General features: G+C 26.9%; 1 long non-coding RNA gene across 1 annotated transcript; it reads right to left on the bottom strand.

Moving 5' to 3' along the window:
- Window positions 1–465: 465 nt before the first annotated feature.
- Window positions 466–17,493, bottom strand: LOC126306484 (uncharacterized). Its single transcript, XR_007553554.1, has 2 exons — window positions 17,265–17,493; window positions 466–1,661 (listed from the first exon to the last, which is right to left on the bottom strand). It is a non-coding gene; the product is annotated as an uncharacterized LOC126306484 (long non-coding RNA).
- Between the last annotated feature and the right edge of the window lie 1,262 nt (window positions 17,494–18,755).

Raw genomic sequence — 18,755 nt, 5'->3', positions numbered from 1 at the left:
TGGACAATGCTCAGAAATCTGTGGAGCAAACCACAGATTTATACCAATTGTAATTGAAAGAACTTCAGTAAATTTATTTATTAAGTGATTATCTAAGATAATTTAAGGAGTTAGTTAAAATAAATAACATTAGAGTGTCAATCTAAAGTAACTAAAAAAAATTAGTACACCTTGAAATTCATCAGATGACTGAAAGTAAGTAATGGTCTCTTAAACCAAATAATAGTAAATTAACGACTACTTCTGATGGGGAAATTATATCCAAATCCCTCAAATATCCCCTCTTATATGATTCTCACTATTCATTATATTTTCAGCTACATTAATCTTGTTTAATCAAATAAACTTCTTCTCATTTAAACCTAACCTTATTAAAAGAGCAGAAAAAGGAACAATTGAAATAAAAAACTTAAATTGAAAATGATAACAAATCTATTCTCAACATTTGACCCATCAACTAACATCTTTAATTTATCATTAAATTGAACTAGAACATTTCTAGGACTATTATTAATCCCATCACTATTTTGACTTACACCATCACGAATTAACATTATCTGAAATAAACTAATTTTAACCTTACGTAATGAATTTAAAACACTTCTTGGACCAAAATCATTTAATGGAACAACATTCATTTTCATCTCAATTTTTATTATAATATTATTTAACAATTTCATAGGATTATTCCCTTATATTTTTACTAGAACAAGACATTTAGCATTAACATTTGCAATTGCCCTACCTATATGGCTAAGATTTATATTATTTGGATGAATTAACCATACTAATCATATATTTACACACCTTGTACCACAAGGTACACCGCCTGCATTAATATCATTTATAGTACTAATTGAAACAATTAGTAATGTTATTCGACCAGGTACATTAGCAGTACGGTTGGCAGCAAATATAATTGCAGGACACTTATTATTAACCTTATTAGGAAACACAGGACCATCTATAGCAATAAACTTAATCTCATTACTAATTATTGGACAAATACTTCTATTAATTCTAGAATCAGCAGTAGCAATAATTCAAGCCTATGTTTTCTCAATTCTAAGAACTCTATATTCTAGAGAAGTATATTAAACCTATGTTAACAACTCACTCAAACCACCCATTCCACTTAGTAGACTATAGACCTTGACCATTAACAGGAGCAATTGGAGCAATAGTCCTAGTATCAGGACTAGCAAAATGATTCCACCTATTTAATATTAACTTATTCATAATTGGATTTGGAATTACCCTACTAACTATAATTCAATGATAACGAGATGTAGTACGAGAAGGAACATATCAAGGATTACATACAGGATTTGTATCAATTGGATTACGATGAGGAATAATTTTATTTATTGCATCAGAGGTATTATTTTTCGTTTCTTTTTTTTGAGCATTCTTTAGAAGAAGATTAGCACCAACAATTGAACTAGGAATACTATGACCTCCAATAGGAATTCAACCCTTTAACCCTATACAAATTCCATTACTTAATACAGCTATTCTTTTAGCATCAGGAGTAACAGTAACATGAGCACATCATAGGTTAATGGAATCTAATCATACTCAAGCACTACAAGGATTATTCTTCACAGTGTTATTAGGACTATACTTTACAATACTTCAAGCATATAAATATTGAGAAGCACCTTTTACCATTTCAGATGCAGTTTATGGATCAACATTCTTTGTTGCAACAGGATTCCATGGTTTACACGTAATTATTGGAACAATCTTTTTTAAAACATGTCTACTTCGACACTCAATAAATCAATTTTCACCAAGACATCACTTTGGATTTGAAGCAGCAGCATGATACTGACACTTCGTAGACGTAGTATGATTATTCTTATATATCTCTATTTATTGATGAGGTAGATAATTGTTTTTCTAGTATAAATAGTACATTTGACTTCCAATCAGAAAGCTTGATATAAATCAAGAAAAACAATTCTAATTCTATCAACAAGAGTTTTCATTAGATTTATTATTCCAATAATTGTTATAATCCTGGCAACAACACTATCAAAAAAATTAATTAATGATCGAGAAAAAAGATCACCATTTGAATGTGGGTTTGATCCAAAAAGATCAGCACGAATACCATTCTCAATACGATTCTTCCTAATCGCAGTAATCTTTTTAATTTTTGATGTAGAAATTGCACTAATTCTACCAATTGTAATTATTTTTAAAACTTCAGACATTATAATCTGAACAGTATCAACAATATTTTTTATTCTAGTTCTATTAGGAGGACTATACCATGAATGAAACCAAGGAGCATTACAATGAGCAGAATAAAGGGTTGTAGTTAAATATAACATTTGGGTTGCCTTCAAAAAGTATTGATATTATCAATCAACCTTAAATAGAATAAGAAGCGAAATATTGCAGTCAGTTTCGACCTGGAAGATTGGTATGTACTACCCTTATTCTTATTAATTGAAGCCAAAAAGAGGCGTATTACTGTTAATAATATAATTGAACTATAATAGTTCCAATTAAGGAAATGTAAAGCCAATATGAAAGCTGCTAACTTTTTATATTAGCGGTTAAACTCCGTTAACATTTCTAAAATTTATATAGTTTAAATAAAACATTACATTTTCACTGTAAAAATAATATATCTATATTTATAAATACTTAAAAGTAAAAATACTTCCTTAACATCTTCAGTGTCACGCTCTAATTATAAGCTATTTAAGTAAACGAAAAACAATATTACCAAAATAAATATTCAAAAAATAAAAGTTAAAAGATAAATCTTTTTAATTAGAATCATATCAACCTTGAATATAACCAATTAAATAAATAAATAATCTATATAAACCTTGACCACCAAGTAATTCACCTCAACCATAATCAAATGACTTAGATGAATAATAACCTATTTTTAAAGGAATATATCTAATAAACTTAGTTGAAAGAAAAGGTATAAATCATATAGAACCAGCAAATCTAACAAAAGAAAGTATACTTAAAGAAAATAAATTATGAGAAAAATCAAAATTAGAAATAAGATAACCTAAATAAGCACCTAAAATAACAACTGTAATAGTTAAAAACTTTAAATAATAAGGTAAAGCAATCACATGAGGAATAGGAAAAATTAATCAAGATAAAAGACTACCACCAAAAACAGCAACAAACAATAGACCAATTATTCCAAATGAAATATAATAACCCTTATCATCAAAAGAAAATCTAGAATAAAAATTATTATCACCAGATATTGAATAATAAAACAAACGAAAAGAATAAGAAGCAGTTAAACCAGTAGAAAAAAAATAAAGAAAAAAATTAAACAATTAATTCATCTTAAACAAACCATCTCAAGAATTAAATCCTTTGAATAAAATGCCGCTAAAAAAGGTATTCCACACAAAGATAAACTAGAAACATTAAAACAAACTGAAGCTAAAGGTATGAAATTAACAATTGATCCTATAAAACGAATATCCTGAGAATCCTTCAAATTATGAATTATTGAACCTGCACATATAAATAATAATGCCTTAAATAAAGCATGAGCCAATAAATGAAAAAATGCAAGCTTTGGATAACCTATAGCCAAAATTCTTATTATTAAACCAAGTTGTCTTAAAGTAGAAAGAGCAATAATCTTCTTTAAATCAAACTCAAAATTAGCGCCCAATCCAGCCATAAATATAGTTATACAACCAATTAAAAGTAAAAATCAACCACAATTATAAGTATCCAATATTGGTCTAAAACGAATTAATAAATAAACACCAGCAGTAACAAGAGTAGAAGAATGAACTAAAGCAGAAACAGGAGTAGGAGCTGCTATAGCAGCAGGAAGTCATGAAGAGAAAGGAATCTGAGCTCTCTTAGTTATAGCTGCTAAAACAATTAATATAGTAATGAGCTTTATTTCAAAAGAATTAGAAATAAAATCATAATAATAAATATAATTTCAACCACCAAAATTTAACATTCATGCAATAGAAATTAAAATAGCAACATCACCAATACGATTAGAAAGTGCAGTTAATATACCAGCACTATAAGATTTTACATTTTGATAATAAATAACTAAACAATAAGAAACTAAACCTAAACCATCTCAACCTAATAAAATTCTAATTAAATTAGGACTAATAATTAAAAAACCTATAGAAAGAATAAATATTAAAACAATAATAATAAAACGATTTATATTCTTCTCACCAGATATATAATCCTCTCTATAATAAATAACCAAAGAAGAAATATATATAACAAAAGATATAAAAATAAGAGATATTCAATCCAAAATTAAAGTTATAACAACTATAGAACCATTTAAATTGAAAAGCTCTCACTCAACAAAAACTCTATAATCAATTATTAAATAATAAATACCTAAAATAAAAATTATAGTTCTCGAAATAAACAAAGAAAAAAAACTCAAAGAACAAATAGAAAATAAATTCACGGCCTAAGATGAAAAACTTCATATCATTGATTCCACAAAACAATATTTTTAATTAAAATACTTAAGCAAACTAAACAAAGAAATATTCACCCTTTAAACAGAGAATATTTAAAGGCAATCAATGTAAAAGTAAAAGATGATATTCACGAAAATAACCAAGAGAACAAGTATAAACACCAGAATAATAATTCCCTTGCTGAGAATAAGAATATATATACAAAGTATAAACAGCTCTAAAAAAAGATAAAAAAATCAAAGCAAAGAATCTAAAAGAAGATCAAGATATAATTCTATTTAATAATCTAATTTCACCTACCAAATTTAAAGAAGGAGGAGCAGCCATATTTGATGATCTTAAAAGAAATCATCATAAAGCCATTCTTGGCATCAAATTAATTATACCCTTGTTAATTAATAATCTTCGTCTACCTAAACGTTCATAAATAATATTAGATAAACAAAATAAACCAGAAGAACATAAACCATGACCAACCATTAGAGAAAGAGAACCTACACAACCTCATCAATTCATAGTCATCAATCCACCAATAACCATTCTTATATGAGCAACAGAAGAATATGCAATTAAAGACTTTAAATCAACCTGACGAAAACAAATAAATCTTACAATAACGCCCCCAGATAAACCTAAAGACAATCAAAAATAATTAAACTTTAAACCCAAATAAGAAATAACCTTTATAACACGAAAAATACCATAACCACCTAACTTTAATAAAACACCAGCAAGAATTATTCTACCTGAAATAGGGGCCTCTACATGAGCCTTAGGAAGTCATAAATGAACCAAAAACATAGGTATCTTAACTAAAAAAGCCAAAATTATAAATACATAATACATAAAATAATAAGAACCAAAATCAACCAATAAAGGAAAATATAAAGTATTAGAAAAATCATAAAACTAATAATAAAACTAATAATAAAGGTAATCTAGCAACCAAAGTATAAAAAATTAAATAAACACCAGCCTGCAAACGCTCAGGTTGATAACCCCAACCCAAAATTAAAAGTAAAGTAGGAACTAATCTAGCCTCAAAAAAAATATAAAAAGAAAGAAGACTTAATCTAGCAAATGAACAATAAAGCATAATTATTAAAATCAAAACCATAAAAACAAAAAAATTAGAATGATATGAACTTAAATAAACTGAACCTCTAGCAGTGATTATTAAAGAACAAATCCAAAAACTAAGTAAAATTAAACTAAAAGAAAAATAATCAATACCAAAATAATATCTAATTATATTCAAATCAGCATATGAATAAACACAAATTATAAAAACAAAACCCGACAGAAACATTAAAGAATGAACCAACCATCAACAATTATTTAATAAACAAAGAGGGATCAAAAAAATAGTTATAAATAAATACTTTAACATAAAGATAAACCAAAAGAATTAAAAAAATCATTACCATGAGAACGAATTATTGAAACTAAAATAGAAAGACCTAAAACACCCTCACAAACAGAAAAAACTAAAAAAATAACAGGAAAAAAATAATCATAATCAAACTCAATAAGAAAAACAATAACTAACATAAATAAAGAAAGAACAATATATTCTAATCTCAAAAGAACCATTAATAAATGTTTACGTTTAGAAGAAAAAACATAAACACCAGCAAAATAAATCAATAAAGAAGTAAAAATAGAGAATATAAACATTAGTTTTAATAGTTTAAAAAAAACGCCGGTCTTGTAAACCGAAAATAAGTCCAACCCCCACTTTTAAAACTTCAGAGGTGGAAAAGCTTCCATCATCGGTCCCCAAAACCGGTATTTTAAATAAACTAACCCCTGAAATGATCGAAATAATAATTATATCATTATCAAATGTAATAAATATTAATTTTATTAAATTAAGACACCCAATATCAATAATGCTTTTTATTATCCTTCAAACCTTCCTAGTTGGATTAATAACAGGAACAATAATAGAAAGATATTGATTATCATATATTTTATTTTTAACATTTCTTGGTGGTATACTAGTATTTATTTACATTACAAGAATTGCATCAAACGAAATATTTCAGCCTAAATCAATCACTATAATTATTACATTAATAATGTGAGTATTTATCATATTAATATTAATTATTCTAGATATATCTATATTTATAGACTTTTTCAAAAACACCGAAACTATAAATATTGATAATTCAATCAATTATCAAGAAATAACAATATCTTTAGAAAAATTATATAATAGACCAACATTCATTATTACAATAATAATAATAATTTATTTATTTTTAGCACTACTAGCAGTTGTTAAAATCACCAATATTAATCAGGGACCTATTCGTAAAATAAGATAATTACTAATGAATAAACCCTTACGATTAAGACATCCTTTAATTAAAATTATTAATAACTCTTTAATTGACTTACCTGCCCCAACAAATATTTCATTTTGATGAAATTTTGGATCCCTATTAGGGTTATGTTTGGTAATTCAAATCGTAACTGGACTATTTTTAGCTATACATTATACATCAAATATTGAAATAGCATTCAGTAGTGTAGTACACATCTGCCGAGACGTAAATAATGGTTGAATTATCCGAACCTTACACGCAAATGGAGCATCTATATTTTTTATTTGTATTTACTTACATGTAGGACGGGGAATTTACTATGGATCTTATATATATATATATACCTGAATAATTGGTACAGTGATTTTATTTTTAGTTATAGCAACTGCATTTATAGGATATGTCTTACCCTGAGGCCAAATATCTTTTTGAGGTACAACAGTAATTACTAATTTATTATCAACAATCCCATACTTAGGAACAGATTTAGTCCAATGAGTATGAGGAGGATTCGCTGTTGATAATGCAACATTAAATCGATTCTTCACATTCCATTTTGTATTACCATTTATTATTGCTGCTATAGCAGCAATTCATTTATTTTTTCTTCACCAAACAGTATCTAATAATCCTCTTGGACTAAATGGAGATATTGAAAAAATTCCATTCCATCCATACTTTACCTTTAAGGATTCTATTACATTTGTAATAATAACATCATTATTAATTATACTATGTTTAATTAATCCTTGCCTATTAGGAGATCCAGATAACTTTGTACCTGCCAACCCATTAGTAACACCAGTTCACATTCAACCAGAATGATATTTCCTATTTGCATATGCAATTCTACGATCTATCCCTAATAAGTTAGGAGGTGTTATTGCATTATTTTTATCAATTAGAATCTTAATAATTTTACCATTTTATAATAAAACACCATTCCGAGGCATTCAATTTTACCCTATTAATCAAATTTTATTCTGAATTATAGTAGTTGTTGTATGCTTACTAACGTGAATTGGTAAACGACCTGTTGAAGAACCTTATATTATAACAGGTCAAATCTTAACAATTATTTACTTCACATATTTCTTAATTAATGTCCATGTCGCAAACGCATGAGATAAATTAATTAAGGAATAAAGTTAATTAGCTTAGGAAAAGCATATGTTTTGAAAACATAAAATTAGAAGTTTAACTCTTCTATTAACTTTTCTCAAAAAATTTCACTAAACAAATGAGATAAATAAAATCTTTAAACCAACAAAGAAAATAAAAAAATTCAAAGATAAAGGTAAAAAACTTTTTCTAGCTAAGTACATTAATTTATCATAACGGAACCGTGGTAATGTTCCACGAACCCAAATAAAACCAAAAGATATAATAGCAAGCTTAATAAAAAATATAAAAGAATAAAAATCACCGCCCAAAAAAATTAAAGCCAATAACATTCTTATGAAGACAATTCTAGTATATTCAGCTAAAAAAATTAAAGTAAAACCACCCGCACCATACTCAATATTAAATCCTGAAACTAACTCAGATTCCCCTTCAGCAAAATCAAAAGGAGTACGATTAGTTTCAGCTAAGCAAGAAGCAAAACAAGCTAAAGCTAAAGGAAAAGAAATAATAATAAATCAACAATAAAGCTGATAGTTTATAAAATCAAACATATTAAAACTACCAATTAAAATAATTAAAGACAATAAAATTAAAGCTAAACTAACTTCATAAGAAATTGTTTGAGCAACAGAACGAAGAGAACCTAATAATGAATAATTTGAATTAGAAGATCAACCAGCAATTATAACAGTATAAACACCTAATCTAGTACAACATAAAAAAAATAAAAATCCATAAGAAAAAGAACACATATAAGTTAAATAAGGAAAAATTACTCAAACGGCTAAAGAAATCATTAAATTAAAAACAGGGGAAAAATAATAAAGTAGGTAATTAGATATAATAGGAATTGGCTGCTCCTTACAAATTAACTTAATAGCATCTCTAAATGGCTGAGGAATTCCAACAAAACCTACCTTATTTGGACCCTTTCGAATCTGAATATAACCTAAAACCTTACGCTCTAATAAAGTTAAAAAGGCAACACTAATTAAAACACAAATAACCAATAAAAGAAAATTCAAAATAAATATAAATAAATCATAAAGTATCAATACTATTTGTAGAAAAAATCTACATAAATGAATTCTAAATTCAACACATTAATCTGTCAAAATAGTAAATAAATTAATATTAATCAATATAACAAAAAATATTTTAACCATATGGTCCTTTCGTACTAATATGGATTAACAATCTTAGGATAGAAACCGACCTGGCTCACGCCGGTCTGAACTCAGATCATGTAAGAATTTAAAGGTCGAACAGACCTAATCATTGGGCTCCTGCACCCAAAATTTTTCTTAATCCAACATCGAGGTCGCAATCTGCTTTGTCGATATGAGCTCTCAAAAACAATTACGCTGTTATCCCTAAGGTAACTTAATCTTATGATCATAAATTATGGATCAAAATAACAAACATAAATAAATGATATAATAATGAAGAGTTTATCTATTCTTCATGTCACCCCAACAAAACATCATCATTAAATATAGAAAGACAAACAAAAAACTATATAAAAGTAAAATGTCAAGCTCTATAGGGTCTTCTCGTCTCATTTAAGCCTTTTGACTCAAAAGTTAAATTCAAAAATTTATTAAGAGACAGTTGATTTCTCGTCAAGCCATTCATTCCAGCCACTAATTAAGAGACTAATGATTATGCTACCTTTGCACGGTCAAAATACCGCGGCTCTTTAAAAATACGCTCAGTGAGCAGGCCAGACCTCAAAATATAAACAAGAGGACATGTTTTTGATAAACAGGCGGAAATCAATTTTGCCTAGTTCCTTATAATAAGTTCACAAGGTAAAAATTTCATACAAATAAATATACTAATTCTATCATTATTACAAAAATTTTAAAATTAAATTAATAATCTTAATAAAAAACCTAAAATATTTATAAAATCAAAATAAAAAATAATGAACTAAAACGTAATCTTAAAGATAGCTGGTTTAAAGCTTACTATTATATTTCTATAAAATAAATTATAGGTTATTAACTTCAAAGCTTATCCCTTAAAGAATAAATAAGTTAATATTTTTACTTAAAAAATTAAATAAAACAAATAACTTTAAAAAAAAAAATTTTTTCTTAAGAAACTAGATATCTTGGGAAACGATTAACATCTCATTTCTATAAATAATTTAATAATAATTATGATACATTAACTATAAATTATTTATAAATCAACCCAAATCGAGACAAGTAAAATAAATACTAAAATTTTGATAAACCCTGATACAAAAGGTACAATAAATAAAATCTACTTAAAAAAATTTAAAATAATATTTCATAAAACAATTACATTACCAATAAACTATAATTTAAAAAATCAATTCTATAAAATATACTAAGACAAAAATACAATAAAATTATTTATATTAAATAATTAAATAAACAAAAAATAAATATAATAAAATAAATAATCAAGATATCCTGATTTGCACAGAAAAATTTTCAGTGTAAATGAAACACTTTACTAATAAGTTATATCTTGAAACTCTTCCTAGATACACTTTCCAGTACATCTACTATGTTACGACTTATCTCATCTAAATTGAAGCTACTTTAAAATAAAATAGAATAATCAATAATGAGAGCGACGGGCGATGTGTACACATCTCAGAGCCAATATCAGTTAAATTAAATAAATTAAATTACTATCAAATCCACCTTCATTAACAGTATTTCACTATCAAATCCGTTATAAACAAAAATCTATTGTAACCCACCTCCTCTTAACTATAAGCTGCACCTTGACCTGAAATATTTTATAGTTATAAATCTTGAGAATTATAACTCTAAAAAGATTCTCTGATAACGGAGATATACAAACAAATAAATTAAGTAGAGTAAATCGTGTATTATCAATCATGGGGTAGGTTCCTCTGAATGGAATGAGATACCGCCAAATTCTTTGGGTTTAAAGACCTTAACTAATAGTACCCTGGTAAATATAATTAACATTTAAAATAATAGGGTATCTAATCCTAGTTTATTATTTAAATTTCACAGATTCATAAAAAGGGCCACAAATAAATTTTAACATTTCACCTTACAAATTTATATTTCAACCCTAATAATATAAACAACTGTTTTAACCAATAATATTCACTTGTATCAATCGTATAACCGCGGCTGCTGGCACGAATTATGCCGATACTAAATCAATTGCTAAATCCAAAATCACTTGATAATTAAATCAAATTACTGCAAAAAGAACATTTAGTCTAACAAAACTTACATATAATACAAAGAAAAAGTGAATAAACAAGCAAGAATAAAACTTTTAACAATAAAAAATAAGAAAATTTTAAATCTATTAATTCAGGAAAAAATAAAAGATTCAAATATTTAAAGAAAAAAAAAGAAAAAAACCACAAACATTAACAAAAAAAAAAGAAACGCCCCTATGTATGACCACAACAACTTCTCTATTATATATAATTAAAGATTAATATGGAACATGTATAGCAATAAATGTATTATATTCTTTCTTATTTAATCTTTCTTTTCACTAATAAATAAAGAAAGATTAAATAATATAATAAATATATTTTATACAATTATGTAATTTAATATAATATGTTATTAATATGAATTCTTTTTTTTATATTAAGTTAACTTTCATATATATTAGTTAAATAATCTAATTATAGATAATTTACATAATTATATTATTATAATTAATATAATTATTTATATTAATTAGAATATTTTATATTTAAATTAATAATTTTATTTATTATATCCAATTATAATAATATTAAATATTAAATTTCATATTATTATATATATTATATTATAATAACCTATTTTAAGCTAAAAACATAAGTAGCTATAATCCTAGGTAAATAATTGCATTAAAATAATCAATTGATAATGGTAAGATGAACTGATAATACTTTAATTTCAATTAAATGTAATATATTAATATAAATTATTTAATATATATATATATATATAAAAAATAAAATGAGCAGGATAAATTAATCCTAATTAAACAAAATAATACATAAAATTATTTAAAAAAAAAACTTTCGATTTATATATTAAATAAATGAAGTGCCTGATTAAAGGGTTACCTTGATAGGGTAAATAAAGTAAATAAAATTACCTTCATTAAAATTACATAAGATAGAATTAAACTACCTCCTTTAGTATCAAAAACTAACGTGCATCATACACCTTAATGTAAAAAGGTAAGCTAAACAAGCTAATGGGTTCATACCCCATTTATAGAGGTATCAATCCTCTCCTTTTTAATGACCAACAACTCTACAAAACTTCTCTTCCTATCAACATTAATGATAGGAACGATCCTGTCCATTTCATCAAATTCCTGATTTGGGGTTTGAATAGGACTTGAGATCAACTTACTTTCATTTATTCCGCTCCTAACAAGAAATAAAAATATAATAATAAATGAATCATCAATTAAATATTTTATTGTCCAAGCAATAGCATCGACAATATTATTATTTTCAATTTTGCTGATTCAAATAAAATATCCCATGGGATGGGAAACAGAATTTATCCCATCAATAATAATTAGATCTAGACTATTATTAAAGATTGGAGCTGCACCTTTCCATTTCTGATTTCCAGAAGTTATAGGAGCATCAAGATGAAATAATTGTTTAACATTAATAACATGACAAAAAATCGCCCCAATAATGGTCTTATCTTATTGTATTCAATTAAGAACTTTTATTTGAACAATTATTATCTTAAGAATTATTATTGGGGCAATAGGAGGTTTAAATCAAACATCCTTACGACAACTTTTAGCATATTCATCAATCAGACATCTAGGTTGAATAATTAGATCATTAACAGTCAGAGAAAACATCTGAGAACTATACTTCATTATTTACTCACTATTAAGATTAATTATAGTTTTATTATTTAAGCAAATAAATTTATTTTTCATAAATCAAATTTATTCAGCCAGAAATATAAAAACCGAAATTAAATTCATAATATTCTTATCTTTATTATCTTTAGGTGGACTACCACCATTCCTTGGATTCTTACCAAAATGAATTGTAATACAATCATTAATAGAAAACAATATAACAACTATTATAACTATTATAGTTGTATTAACTACAATTACACTCTACTACTATATACATATTAGATTCTCAGCTCTAATTATATCATACACAGAAAATTCGTGATCTATAAAGATAAAGTCCCAAAAATCAAGAATCATTCTTCCTATAACAGTAATAATTTCAACAATAGGATTGATTTCAACATCAACCTTAATTTCATTATACTAAGGACTTAAGTTAATCAAACTAATAACCTTCAAAGTTATAATTAAAAGAATAATCTTTTAGGCCTTAGTAAAATTTTACACCTCTAGAATTGCAGTCTAGAATCATAATTGAATATAAGACCTAAATATGATAAGAGAGAAAACATCTCATAAGTAGATTTACAGTCTACCACCTAAAATTCAGCCATCTTACCGCAAAAATGATTATTCTCAACAAACCATAAGGACATTGGTACTTTATACTTCATATTTGGAGCGTGAGCAGGAATAGTAGGAACATCAATAAGAATACTTATTCGTGCTGAACTTGGCCAACCCGGATCTCTAATTGGGGATGACCAGATTTATAATGTTATTATTACAGCTCACGCATTCGAAATAATTTTCTTTATAGTAATACCTATTATAATTGGTGGATTTGGTAATTGACTTGTTCCACTAATAATTGGTGCACCAGATATAGCATTTCCACGAATAAATAATATAAGTTTTTGATTACTACCACCTTCACTAACCCTTCTTCTTACATCTTCTATAGTAGATAATGGTGCTGGTACAGGATGAACAGTTTACCCTCCTCTAGCAGGAGCTATTGCACACGGGGGTGCATCTGTAGATCTAGCTATTTTTTCACTGCACTTAGCAGGTGTATCATCTATTCTTGGTGCAGTGAATTTCATTACAACAGCAATTAATATACGATCAGAAAGTATAACTTTAGATCAAACACCTTTATTTGTATGATCTGTAGCTATTACAGCATTACTTCTCCTTCTTTCACTTCCAGTTTTAGCAGGAGCTATTACTATATTATTAACAGATCGAAATTTAAATACATCATTCTTTGACCCTGCAGGAGGGGGTGACCCAATTCTATATCAACATCTATTTTGATTCTTTGGACACCCAGAAGTTTATATTTTAATTCTACCGGGGTTCGGAATTATTTCACATATTGTATGTCAAGAAAGAGGAAAAATTGAATCATTTGGAACATTAGGTATAATTTATGCTATACTATCAATTGGACTAATAGGATTTATTGTATGAGCACATCATATATTTACAGTAGGAATGGATGTTGACACACGAGCATATTTTACATCAGCAACAATAATTATTGCTGTACCTACACGAATTAAGGTATTTAGATGATTAGCTACATTATATGGAACTAAATTCAAGTTCAATCCACCATTATTATGAGCTCTAGGATTTATTTTCCTATTTACAATTGGTGGATTAACAGGATTAGTATTAGCAAATTCATCACTTGATATTGTATTACATGATACATATTATGTAGTAGCCCACTTTCATTATGTATTATCTATAGGAGCAGTATTTGCAATTATAGGAGGTGTCATTCAATGATATCCACTATTTACAGGATTAACTATAAATAATACATGATTAAAAATCCAATTTACAATTATATTCATTGGAGTAAATTTAACATTCTTTCCTCAACACTTCCTAGGATTAGCAGGAATACCTCGACGATACTCTGACTACCCAGACGCATATACATCATGAAACGTAGTATCAAGAATTGGGTCTACAATTTCTATTGTAGGAATCATTATATTCATTGTAATTATATGAGAAAGAATGATTACAAACCGAGCAATTATATTTAGAGCTAACATAAGAAGATCAACAGAATGACTACAAAATAACCCTCCTGCAGAACATAGTAACTCAGAATTACCATTAATCTCTAGATTCTAATATGGCAGATTAGTGCAGTAGATTTAAGCTCTACAAATAAAGGTTTGACCTTTTATTAGAAAATATTTATTAATGGCAACATGATCAAATTTATCTCTTCAAGATGGAGCTTCACCATTAATGGAGCAATTATCATTCTTTCATGATCATACTATGGTCGTATTATTATTAATTACAGTAATTGTAGGTTATGCCCTAAGTTATATATTATTTATTGCCTATACTAACCGTAATATACTTCATGGACATTTAATTGAAACAATCTGAACAGCTTTACCAGCAATTACATTAATTTTTATTGCCCTTCCATCATTACGACTATTATATTTACTTGATGATTCAGTAGATGCAATAATTACAATTAAAACCATTGGACGACAATGATATTGAAGATATGAATATTCAGACTTCATAGACGTAGAATTTGACACTTATATAACACCAGAACAAGACCTAGAAAATGATGGATTCCGACTACTAGATGTAGATAACCGAACAATCCTACCAATAAATACATAAGTACGAGTATTAACAAGAGCATCAGATGTTCTACACTCATGAGCAGTTCCTGCATTAGGGGTTAAAATTGATGCAACGCCAGGTCGGTTAAATCAAGGAACATTCACAATAAATCGACCTGGATTATTCTTTGGACAATGCTCAGAAATCTGTGGAGCAAACCACAGATTTATACCAATTGTAATTGAAAGAACTTCAGTAAATTTATTTATTAAGTGATTATCTAAGATAATTTAAGGAGTTAGTTAAAATAAATAACATTAGAGTGTCAATCTAAAGTAACTAAAAAAAATTAGTACACCTTGAAATTCATCAGATGACTGAAAGTAAGTAATGGTCTCTTAAACCAAATAATAGTAAATTAACGACTACTTCTGATGGGGAAATTATATCCAAATCCCTCAAATATCCCCTCTTATATGATTCTCACTATTCATTATATTTTCAGCTACATTAATCTTGTTTAATCAAATAAACTTCTTCTCATTTAAACCTAACCTTATTAAAAGAGCAGAAAAAGGAACAATTGAAATAAAAAACTTAAATTGAAAATGATAACAAATCTATTCTCAACATTTGACCCATCAACTAACATCTTTAATTTATCATTAAATTGAACTAGAACATTTCTAGGACTATTATTAATCCCATCACTATTTTGACTTACACCATCACGAATTAACATTATCTGAAATAAACTAAATTTAACCTTACATAATGAATTTAAAACACTTCTTGGACCAAAATCATTTAATGGAACAACATTCATTTTCATCTCAATTTTTATTATAATATTATTTAACAATTTCATAGGATTATTCCCTTATATTTTTACTAGAACAAGACATTTAGCATTAACATTTGCAATTGCCCTACCTATATGGCTAAGATTTATATTATTTGGATGAATTAACCATACTAATCATATATTTACACACCTTGTACCACAACGTACACCACCTGCATTAATATCATTTATAGTACTAATTGAAACAATTAGTAATGTTATTCGACCAGGTACATTAGCAGTATGGTTGGCAGCAAATATAATTGCAGGACACTTATTATTAACCTTATTAGGAAACACAGGACCATCTATAGCAATAAACTTAATCTCATTACTAATTATTGGACAAATACTTCTATTAATTCTAGAATCAGCAGTAGCAATAATTCAAGCCTATGGTTTCTCAATTCTAAGAACTCTATATTCTAGAGAAGTATATTAAACCTATGTTAACAACTCACTCAAACCACCCATTCCACTTAGTAGACTATAGACCTTGACCATTAACAGGAGCAATTGGAGCAATAGTCCTAGTATCAGGACTAGCAAAATGATTCCACCTATTTAATATTAACTTATTCATAATTGGATTTGGAATTACCCTACTAACTATAATTCAATGATGACGAGATGTAGTACGAGAAGGAACATATCAAGGATTACATACAGGATTTGTATCAATTGGATTACGATGAGGAATAATTTTATTTATTGCATCAGAGGTATTATTTTTCGTTTCTTTTTTTTGAGCATTCTTTAGAAGAAGATTAGCACCAACAATTGAACTAGGAATACTATGACCTCCAATAGGAATTCAACCCTTTAACCCAATACAAATTCCATTACTTAATACAGCTATTCTTTTAGCATCAGGAGTAACAGTAACATGAGCACATCATAGTTTAATGGAATCTAATCATACTCAAGCACTACAAGGATTAATCTTCACAGTGTTATTAGGACTATACTTTACAATACTTCAAGCATATGAATATTGAGAAGCACCTTTTACCATTGCAGATGCAGTTTATGGATCAACATTCTTTGTTGCAACAGGATTCCATGGTTTACACGTAATTATTGGAACAATCTTTTTTAAAACATGTCTACTTCGACACTCAATAAATCAATTTTCACCAAGACATCAATTTGGATTTGAAGCAGCAGCATGATACTGACACTTCGTAGACGTAGTATGATTATTCTTATATATCTCTATTTATTGATGAGGTAGATAATTGTTTTTCTAGTATAAATAGTACATTTGACTTCCAATCAGAAAGCTTGATATAAATCAAGAAAAACAATTCTAATTCTATCAACAAGAGTTTTCATTAGATTTATTATTCCAATAATTGTTATAATCCTGGCAACAACACTATCAAAAAAATTAATTAATGATCGAGAAAAAAGATCACCATTTGAATGTGGGTTTGATCCAAAAAGATCAGCACGAATACCATTCTCAATACGATTCTTCCTAATCGCAGTAATCTTTTTAATTTTTGATGTAGAAATTGCACTAATTCTACCAATTGTAATTATTTTTAAAACTTCAGACATTATAATCTGAACAGTATCAACAATATTTTTTATTCTAGTTCTATTAGGAGGACTATACCATGAATGAAACCAAGGAGCATTACAATGAGCAGAATAAAGGGTTGTAGTTAAATATAACATTTGGGTTGCATTCAAAAAGTATTGATATTATCAATCAACCTTAAATAGAATAAGAAGCGAAATATTGCAGTCAGTTTCGACCTGGAAGATTGGTATGTACTACCCTTATTCTTATTAATTGAAGCCAAAAAGAGGCGTATTACTGTTAATAATATAATTGAACTATAATAGTTCCAATTAAGGAAATGTAAAGCCAATATGAAAGCTGCTAACTTTTTATATTAGCGGTTAAACTCCGTTAACATTTCTAAAATTTATATAGTTTAAATAAAACATTACATTTTCACTGTAAAAATAATATATCTATATTTATAAATACTTAAAAGTAAAAATACTTCCTTAACATCTTCAGTGTCACGCTCTAATTATAAGCTATTTAAGTAAACGAAAAACAATATTACCAAAATAAATATTCAAAAAATAAAAGTTAAAAGATAAATCTTTTTAATTAGAATCATATCAACCTTGAATATAACCAATTAAATAAATAAATAATCTATATAAACCTTGACCACCAAGTAATTCACCTCTACCATAATCAAATGACTTAGATGAATAATAACCTATTTTTAAAGGAATATATCTAATAAACTTAGTTGAAAGAAAAGGTATAAATCATATAGAACCAGCAAATCTAACAAAAGAAAGTATACTTAAAGAAAATAAATTATGAGAAAAATCAAAATTAGAAATAAGATAACCTAAATAAGCACCTAAAATAACAACTGTAATAGTTAAAAACTTTAAATAATAAGGTAAAGCAATCACATGAGGAATAGGAAAAATTAATCAAGATAAAAGACTACCACCAAA

The sequence above is a fragment of the Schistocerca gregaria genome, unplaced genomic scaffold (assembly GCF_023897955.1).
Source record: "Schistocerca gregaria isolate iqSchGreg1 unplaced genomic scaffold, iqSchGreg1.2 ptg000333l, whole genome shotgun sequence".
In the NCBI taxonomy this organism is placed as follows: Eukaryota; Metazoa; Arthropoda; class Insecta; order Orthoptera; family Acrididae; genus Schistocerca; species Schistocerca gregaria.
The sequence above is the reverse complement of the archived record's forward strand: the minus strand, read 5'-3'. Positions and strand labels throughout refer to the sequence as shown.